The 9650-nt window shown below is 44.5% G+C and overlaps 1 protein-coding gene across 4 annotated transcripts in view; it reads left to right on the top strand.

The window, feature by feature from the left end:
- Positions 1 to 356: 356 nt before the first annotated feature.
- HAO2 (hydroxyacid oxidase 2) overlaps positions 357 to 9650 on the top strand; it is a 37878-nt gene continuing 28584 nt past the window's right edge. For 2 of the 4 annotated variants that reach the window (XR_003033184.2, XM_015463312.3), the window contains exon 1: positions 370 to 457. The gene's annotated coding sequence lies outside the window, so the exon portion shown is untranslated. 4 annotated transcript variants of the gene reach the window in all.

Raw genomic sequence — 9650 nt, 5'->3', positions numbered from 1 at the left:
CAGACAACTCTCTTCCAGTGAGTTAGCTCTTCACATCAGGTGGCCTAAGTATTGGAGCTTCAGCTTCAGCCCTAGTCCTTCCAATTAATATTCAGGGTTGATTTCCTTTAGGATTGACTGGTTTGATCTCCTTGCTGCCCAAGGGGAGAAATATATGGCTTGAGCAAATTAACAGCTATTTTATTTTGAGGTTGAATTTGGTAATGAATGTCACTTGAATGTGATGTAACTTGGCAAAGTTCATTTCATGGTTAACATGCTTTGGCCCACTTGCTCACTGGCTTCCAAGCTAGATGCTGTTCCCATTAAAGATTAACTTGTAACTTTGAACCTCTTCTGTCTTCAGTGGGCTGTGGATAGAGACCTGCCATTCCCACCACAGCCAGCTGTGAGCCAAGATCGGGGTGGCTGCTGCCGGACACCACTATCCCCAGGCACTGGAAGAGGCTAATACCAGGTGTGTTGATGGTTGTCTACCGTGTATTTGGAACTGGGGTGGGAGAGCAGGTGGCAGGTGGGACGAGAAGAGAGGCTAGAGACTTCAGGAGGCACTCAGATCAGATCAGATCAGATCAGTTGCTCAGTCGTGTCCGACTCTTTGCGACCCCATGAATCCCAGCACACCAGGCCTCCCTGTCCATCACCAACTCCCGGAGTTCACTCAGACTCACGTCCATCGAGTCAGTGATGCCATCCAGCCATCTCATCCTCTGTCATCCCCTTCTCCTCCTGCCCCCAATCCCTCCAAGCATCAGAGTCTTTTCCAATGAGTCAACTCTTCACATGAGGTGGCCAAAGTACTGGAGTTTCAGCTTTAGCATCATTCCTTCCAAAGAAATCCCAGGGCTGATCTCCTTCAGAATGGACTGGTTGGATCTCCTTGCAGTTCAAGGGACTCTCAAGAGTCTTCTCCAACACCACAGTTCAAAAGCATCAATTCTTCAGCACTCAGCCTTCTTCACAGTCCAACTCTCACATCCATACATGATCACTGGAAAAACCATAGCCTTGACTAGACGAACCTTTGTTGGCAAAGTAATGTCTCTGCTTTTCAATATGCTATCTAGGTTGGTCATAACCTTCCTTCCAAGGAGTAAGCGTCTTTTAATTTCATGACTGCAGTCACCATCTGTAGTGATTTTGGAGCCCAGAAAAATAAAGTCTGACACTGTTTCCACTGTTTCCCCATCTATTTCCCATGAAGTGGTGGGACCAGATGCCATGATCTTCGTTTTCTGAATGTTGAGCTTTAAGCCAACTTTTTCACTCTCCACTTTCACTTTTATCAAGAGGCTTTTGAGTTCCTCTTCACTTTCTGCCATAAGGGTGGTGTCATCTGCATATCTGAGGTTATTGATATTTCTCCCGGCAATCTTGATTCCAGCTTGTGTTTCTTCCAGTCCAGCGTTTCTCATGATGTACTCTGCATATAAGTTAAATAAACAGGGTGACAATATACAGCCTTGACGAACTCCTTTTCCTATTTGGAACCAGTCTGTTGTTCCATGTCCAGTTCTAACTGTTGCTTCCTGACCTGCATACAAATTTCTCAAGAGGCAGATCAGGTGGTCTGGTATTCCCATCTCTTTCAGAATTTTCCACAGTTTATTGTGATCCACACAGTCAAAGGCTTTGGCATAGTCAATAAAGCAGAAATAGATGTTTTTCTGGAACGCTCTTGCTTTTTCTATGATCCAGCGGATGTTGGCAATTTGATCTCTGGTTCCTCTGCCTTTTTTAAAACCAGCTTGAACATCAGGAATTTTACAGTTCACATATTGCTGAAGCCTGGCTTGGAGAATTTTGAGCATTACTTTACTAGCCTGTGAGATGAGTGCAATTGTGCAGTAGTTTGAGCATTCTTTGGCATTGCCTTTCTTTGGGATTGGAATGAAAACTGACCTTTTCCAGTCCTGTGGCCACTGCTGAGTTTTCCAAATTTGCTGGCATGTTGAGTGCAGCACTTTCACAGCATCATCTTTCAGGATTTGGAATAGTTCAACTGGAATTCCATCATCTCCACTAGCTTTGTTCATAGTGATGCTTTCTAAGGCCCACTTGACTTCACATTCCAGGATGTCTGGCTCTAGGTCAGTGATCACACCATAGTGATTATCTGGGTTGTGAAGATCTTTTTTGTACAGTTCTTCTGTATATTCTTGCCATTTCTTCTTAATATCTTCTGCTTCTGTTAGGTCCATACCATTTCTGTCCTTTATCGAGCCCATCTTTGCATGAAATGTTCCTTTGGTATCTCTGATTTTCTTGAAGAGATCTCTAGTCTTTCCCATTCTGTTGTTTTCCTCTATTTCTTTGCATTGATCGCTGAAGAAGGCTTTCTTATCTCTTCTTGCTATTCTTTGGAACTCTGCATTCAGATGTTTATATCTTTCCTTTTGTCCTTTGCTTTTCGCTTCTTTTCTTTTCACAGCTATTTGTAAGGCCTCCCCAGACAGCCATTTTGCTTTTTTGCATTTCTTTTCTATGGGAATGGTCTTGATCCCTGTCTCCTGTACAATGTCACGAACCTCAGTCCATAGTTCATCAGGCACTCTATCTATCAGATCTAGGCCCTTAAATCTATTCCTCACTTCCACTGTATAATCATAAGGGATTTGATTTAGGTCATCCCTGAATGGTCTAGTGGTTTTCCCTACTTTCTTCAATTTAAGTCTGAATTTGGCAATAAGGAGTTCATGGTCTGAGCCACAGTCAGCTCCTGGTCTTGTTTTTGCTGACTGTATAGAGCTTCTCCACCTTTGGCTGCAAAGAATATAATCAATCTGATTTCAGTGTTGACCATCTGGTGATGTCCATGTATAGAGTCTTCTCTTGTGTTGTTGGAAGAGGGTGTTTGTCATGACCAGTGCATTTTCTTGGCAAAACTCTATTAGTCTTTGCCCTGCTTCATTCCGTATTCCAAGGCCAAATTTGCCTGTTACTCCAGGTGTTTCTTGACTTCCTACTTTTGCATTCCAGTCCCCTATAATGAAAAGGACATCTTTTTTGGGTGTTAGTTGTAAAAGGTCTTGTAGGTCTTCATTTGAACCGTTCAACTTCAGCTTCTTCAGCATTACTGGTTGGGGCATAGACTTGGATTACTGTGATATTGAATGGTTTGCCTTGGAAACAAACAAAGATCATTCTGTCGTGTTTGAGATTGCATCCAAGTGCTGCATTTCGGACTCTTTTGTTGACCATGATGGCCACTCCATTTCTTCTGAGGGATTCCTGCCCACAGTAGTAGATATAGTGGTCATCTGAGTTAAATTCACCCATTCCAGTCCATTTCAGTTCGCTGATTCCTAGAATGTCGACATTCAGTTTGCCATCTCTTGTCTGACCACTTCCAATTTGCCTTGGAGGCACTGGAGGTGCTCAAATGTGAGTCTTCAAAGAAAGAGTCTCGGCAGAAAGACGCCATGTGGACACAGGGAGTAGGACACTGAGGGGCCTGGCAAAGGAAGGCTTTGCCGCAGAGTCACTCCGATGGTTCCCATGAGTTATCTATTATATACAAAAAAGTTAAAAAGTGAAAGTGTTAGTCATTTAGTCGTGTCCAAGTCTTTGCAACCCCATGGGCTTTAGCCCACCAGGCTCCTCTGTCCATGGAATTCTCCAGGCAAGAATACTGGAGGAGGTAGCCATTCCCTTCTGCAGGGGATCTTCCTGACCCAGGGATCCAACTCATGTCTCCTGCATTGCAGGCAGATTCTTTACTATCTGAGCCACCAGGGAAGTCCCATTTTATACATAGTAGTATATATAAAGTAGGTAACTCATGAGAACCTACTGTATAACAAGAGAAATCTACCCAACGCTGTGTGATGACCTAAATGGGAAGAAAATCAAAAAAGAGGGGATATATGTACATAAATAGCTGATTCACTATGCTGTACAACAGAAACTGACACAACATTGTGATACAATCATACTCAAAAAAAAAAAAACTATAGATAGAGAGGCTATGTCTAGGGAAGTTAAGTTTTAGAACCACCTGAGGGAGTAATTTTTTTTTTTTTTTTTGGAGGGTTGGGGTGAGCCATATCAAGCAACCTGCAGGATCTCAGTTCTCAGGCCTGGGATTGAACCCTGGCCCTAGCAATGAAAGCCTGAAATCCTAACTGCTAGGCCACCAAGGAATAGCCCCGAGGGAGTATTTATGGATGTCCTTAGGAGGGGAGATAGCTTAAAAGATGTCCACTTGAAAGGGTTCTGGAAAATCTAAAAGTCACAGTTCCTGCCCCCGGGGATCTACTTTGTCACTTGACCACTGCTTCGTGGCCACAGAGGATAACAGTGATGCAGCGACTGCTCCTAAAAAGCAAAAAAGTTAATGTTGTCAGACAGTCAGGCTGGTGTAGTTTCTTTGGGGAGTACGTTTACTTGGATCCGGGTAACAATTCCTTCTGGTGTATAGCCTCCTGAAATTATAATTGGGTCAAGCTGAATCTGGCTTCCCCAGTGGCTCAGCAGTAAAAAAATCTGCCTGCAATGCAGGGGGCACAGGTTCGACCCCTGGGTCAGGAAGATCCCCTGGAGAAGAGCGTGGCAACCCACTCCAGTATTCTTGCTTGAAGAATCCCATAGACAGAGAAGCCTGGCAGGCTATAATTTGTAAGTTCCCAAAGACTGAGCATGCATGCACTCAAGTTGAATCTATGGATCAGTCCGGGAAGAACTTCCCCCAACAGTGATCAGTCAGGGTGGTATTAGTAGAAAGATACCCAGATCAGTGGATTGTAATAGACAGTCTGGAAACAGGATCAAGGGAGAAATGGCTTTTTGTGATATCCTACCTCCTAACAGGAAGCAAAACTCCAAAGCCTTTACTATTGAAGTAATAGTAATAATTTATTATGATAATTTACTATGATCATTACTATTATTTAAATGATAACTTACTATTATCATTAGGCTATTCTGCATTTGACAAGATCCTTTGATTCTCATAAGAGCTCTGTGGGACAGACAGCCATAACCTAACTTTATAGGTAGATGAGAATTGGAGCTTGTCTAGACTAGATGGAGTGGAACATCACTTATGGGCTACCATTTGAGAAGCAATGGGAATATTCCCACATTTCTGGGTAACCCTTCCTAGAAAAGGATTTCTGTTATAGGCAACATCATATCGACTAAAGGAGAGTCAGCTGTTGAAATCCACCTTCTCTTTTGACTGTAAGCTTCTTGGGAATAGAGACTAACATCATGTAGCTCTTTTTTTAACCTGTAGTGTTTGGCATGATGCCTAGATATAATAGGTTGGGTTTGGCTTTGCTGTGGTAAGGAATAAACCCTGAATTCTTCGTGGTTTAACATTCAAACATCTATTTCTTATTCAAAAAAACCAGCTGATCCCCAGGGCTCCTCCTTTTCAGGTGATGATTCAGGGATCTAAGCTACCTTTATCCTATAGCAATGCCTCCTGATGGACATGGCCCCTGGATGTTGTAACAGGAGGGAAAAAAAGAGAGTCACATAGAAGCTCTTAAATTCTTGGCCCAAAATGAACACAAGTCACTTCCACTTCTAGCCCATTGACCAGAACTAGTCATATAAAGCCTGCCTACCTATAAGCAGCTGGGAACCATCGAGGAGCACGTGCGGAACAGTGACTGCCTCTGCTCGTCCTGGCTGAGAGTGTGCACTAGACAAGCCTTGTGGGATTAACCAACGAGTAAATCCGACACAGTTTGAATTATACCATCACCAGGACCTGGAGTCTGTCATACAGAGTAAAGTAAGTCAGAAAGAAAAACAAATATTGTATGTTAATGCATATACATGGAATCTAGAAAAATGGTACAGATGAACCTATTTCCAAGGCAGGAATAGAGAGGCAGACTTAGAGAATGGACATGCAGACATAGGAGGGGAAGAGGAGGTTGGGATAAATAGGAAATTAGGACTGACAAATATAAACTACCATTTGTAAAATAGCTAGCTGGTGGGAAGCTACTGTTTAGCACAGGAAGCTCAGCTCGGTGCTCTGTGATGACCTAGAGGGGTGGGATGGTGAGGGGTAGGGGGAAGAGGTCCAAGAGGGAGGGGATATTTGTATGCATACAGCTGATTCACTTTCTTGTACAGCAGAAACTAACATAACATTGTAAGGCAATTATATTCCAATAAAAAAGGAAAAAAAATAAATTCTACCATCACAGAATTACTCGAAGGTGAAATCCACTTTCAACCTCCAGAGCCTCAGAGGAGAATGTCATCAACAAGAGAAAGAATGCCAATGGTTCTACCGTTTAAGGATAGTCTAGTCTATACAAGAGCTTCCCTGGAGGCTCAGACAGTAAAAAAATCTGCCTGCAAAGCAGGGGCCTGGGTTCAATCCCTGGTTTGCTAGGCTTCCCAGATGGCGCTAGTGGCAGAGAACCCGTCTGCCAATGCAGGAGACATAAGAGACGTGGATTCAATCAGGAAGATCCCCTGGAGAAGAGAATGGCAACCCACTCCAGTATTCTTGCCTGGAGAATCCCATGGACAGAGGAGCCTGGTCCTCTGAAGGATGGATCACAGTCCATGAAGTCACAGAGTCAGATGTGGCTGAGCGACTAACACTTCCACTGGCACTTTAATCTATATAAGGCACTGCTCTAGGAACATTATGTGAACTGTAGTGTTGAGAATGCCAGGGACGGTGGAGCCTGGTGGGCTGCCGTCTATGGGGTCGCACAGAGTCGGACACGACTGAAGCGACTTAGCAGCAGCAGCAGTGTTTAGTCCTCATGAAGCCCTGTGGGACAGGCATTAATAATCTTCTTTTACAAATAACCTGTTCATGGCACCTGGTGAACAAGCAGCAGAGCTGAGTTTGAGCCCATGTTTCCCAAGACATAACACTTATGAGATCCTGTCCTCCTGGCTCCATGCACTCCCTCAGCTACTGATGTCTCATGGAGCATCGTGAGCAGCTTCTCTGTCTTCTCACTCCTCTCCTGCTGCCTCTCAGGAGCTGCCACTCCTGCGTAGAGCTATGCCTATGAGACCTCAAGTCAGGAGTGAAAATAGTAGAGTTCAGAGCTTGTTCTGAACCTTTGTGTAGTTTCTGAGATCTGTTTAGTGCACTTCACCCTTTCTGAGCAAACGAAGGTGCAGGGCTGTGATCTCCACACAGGACACCTTTCCCAGTGGCCTAGATCTTGTGGGAACTGATCAAGCTCACTTTGTGCAGCTCTTTTATTTTCTGCCATGCCACAAGGCATGTGGGATCTTAATTCCCTGACCAGGGATTGAACCCACAACCCGTGTGTTGGAAGCTCAGAGTCTTAACCACTGGATCACCAGGCAAGTCCCTGTGCAACTCTTCTGACCCTATAGAGCAGAGACCTGAACTGATCTTGTACGTGTGTGTGCTAATTCGCTTCAGCCGTGTCCAACTCTTTTGCCACCCCGTGGACTGTAGCCCATCAGGCTCCGCTATCCATGGGATTCTCCAGGCAAGAATACTGGAGTGGGTTGCCATTCCCTCCACCAGGGAATCTTCCTGATTGAATCCACGTCTCATGTCTCCTGCATTGGCAGACGGGTTCTCTGCCACTAGTGCCATCTGGGAAGCCTAGCAAACCACTAAGACCATGTACTGGCCGACTAAACAATATTCAGAGCAAACCAGAAAATTCCTAGGCAGGCCCTGCCATCCTCATCATGTGAATAGAGACGACTTATTTGAATTTTCTGAGTTTTAATTTTTTCATTTATAAAATGGGACTCTCACCATTTTCGATGCCAGCTCTCACCCTACAAACCACACTTGGCTTCAGATTATTGCTTCTTTTCGTGATGCTTAAGAGCCAAGCCACAGGAGTCAGAGTATATGACTAGATATGTGATGCTGGGCAAAATATTTTAATCTCTCTGAACCTGCGGTTTCTCATCTGCAAAATGAGGATAATGATATTTGTGTTTGGAGATTGCACATTAATGCACCTAAAATAAGCTACGTGACACGTCACGAAGCATTCCATAAATGGTTGCGAATTTATCGTCACTATTCTTGTTATTAAGGAGCCACCACGCTGTCTCCAAGGGCCTTTGTGTAATCAAATGATTCCACTGCTCAAGAGAAGAAAATTCCCAGTCTCTGCAAACACCCTGTGAACCCTTGGATCAAGGTCTCCCAGTACGTCCTAAACGATAGCCAACAGCCCATAGAAAGCACACTATTCACAACGAGGCTTGTGCTCCAAAGCTCTACTAGGAGGTCATTTGTTGGGAACTCAGCGCATATTTTCCCATAGAAAGAAAGCTATTAAGATAGTGGCTGGATTCCTAGGTTACTGAAAATACCCACTTGATTTCCAGAGTAGCAGAAAATTAGCATATTTGCAATGCAAATGAGTATAGAGTCCTGTACGCTAGAAATAGGCTAAAACTGAAAACGAAGAAGTTGCTTACTAAATAGTTTCTTTTGTTTTTATAAATGCTGATGAAGAGGACAAGCAGGCTTAATTAGACAAAGAAAGAATTCTGTGGTGACAGAGGGTAGAAGTCTTGTGCCCCTGAGGGTGTATTCAAAGGCTTTGGAGGTTTTCTTTAACCAAGTCTAAATGGCAACCCACTCCAGTATTCTTGCCTGGAGAATCCTGTGGACAGAGGAGCCTGGTGGGCTGCCCTCTATGGGGTGGCACAGAGTCGGACATGACTGAAGCGACTTAACATGTATGCATGCATTGGAGAAGGAAATGGCAACCCACTCCAGTATTCTTGCCTGGTGAATCCCAGGGACAGAGGAGCCTGTTGGGCTGCCATGTACGGGGTCGCACAGAGTCGGACACGACTGACTTAGCAGCAGCAGCAGCAACGTGACTTCAGAACTTTTTCACTTTGTTCATAATCCAAGGAACTCCACAACACCAGTCTCATCCACCACAAGGGGGTTATTTTTGGTTTGCAAATGGAAAAGGGAAGGATATGGGAGAAACTAGGGAAAGGGAAAAAGTGAGAAAGGTTTCCTGAAAGAAAAATCAACCAATAGTTTGGAGAAATCAGGGAAAGAAGAGAATACGTGTGTAGGATGATGAATTAGCTGGTGGGCCATCTGGGAACCCAGGTGGGGTGAGAACCCACCTGTAAAAGGGAAACAGTGCCCTGACTGGTGGAAGTGTTCCCTGCTGAAGCCTTTGGTTGCACCACAGGGTCAGAAGAGATTGTAAAAACCAGCCTCAAGGTTGGTGAGGAAGAGCAAAGGATGTCTGTGAGCTCCCAGCTGATTGGTGTCAGGAACCAGCCTAGATAAGGGGCTTGTTCCCTGCTCTGCACTTTATCACCGTGAAGTAAGTGCTGAACAAGAATGCTAATGTGATCCATCTAAACAGAGGTCTTTGCATTTTTATGGGCAAAGGAAGCATAGAATGAGGACCTCATAAAACATCAGCCCAACCTTTAATTTCTCTAGTGGCTTCGAATCTGGTATTGTTGTTGTTTAGTCACCCAGTCGTGTCTGACTCTTTGCAACCCCATGGACTGTAGCCTGCCAGGCTCTTCTGTCCGTGGGATTGTCCAGGCAAGAGTACTGGAGTGGGTTGCCGTTTCCTACTCCAGGGAATCTTCCCAAACCAGGGATGGAACCTGCGTCTCTTATGCCACCTGTATTGGCAGGGTTCTTTACCACTAGTACCACCTGGGAAGCCCCAGTG

This window comes from Bos taurus, chromosome 3 (genome assembly GCF_002263795.3).
Source record: "Bos taurus isolate L1 Dominette 01449 registration number 42190680 breed Hereford chromosome 3, ARS-UCD2.0, whole genome shotgun sequence".
In the NCBI taxonomy this organism is placed as follows: Eukaryota; Metazoa; Chordata; class Mammalia; order Artiodactyla; family Bovidae; genus Bos; species Bos taurus.
This window is presented reverse-complemented; position numbering and strand designations above follow the sequence as displayed.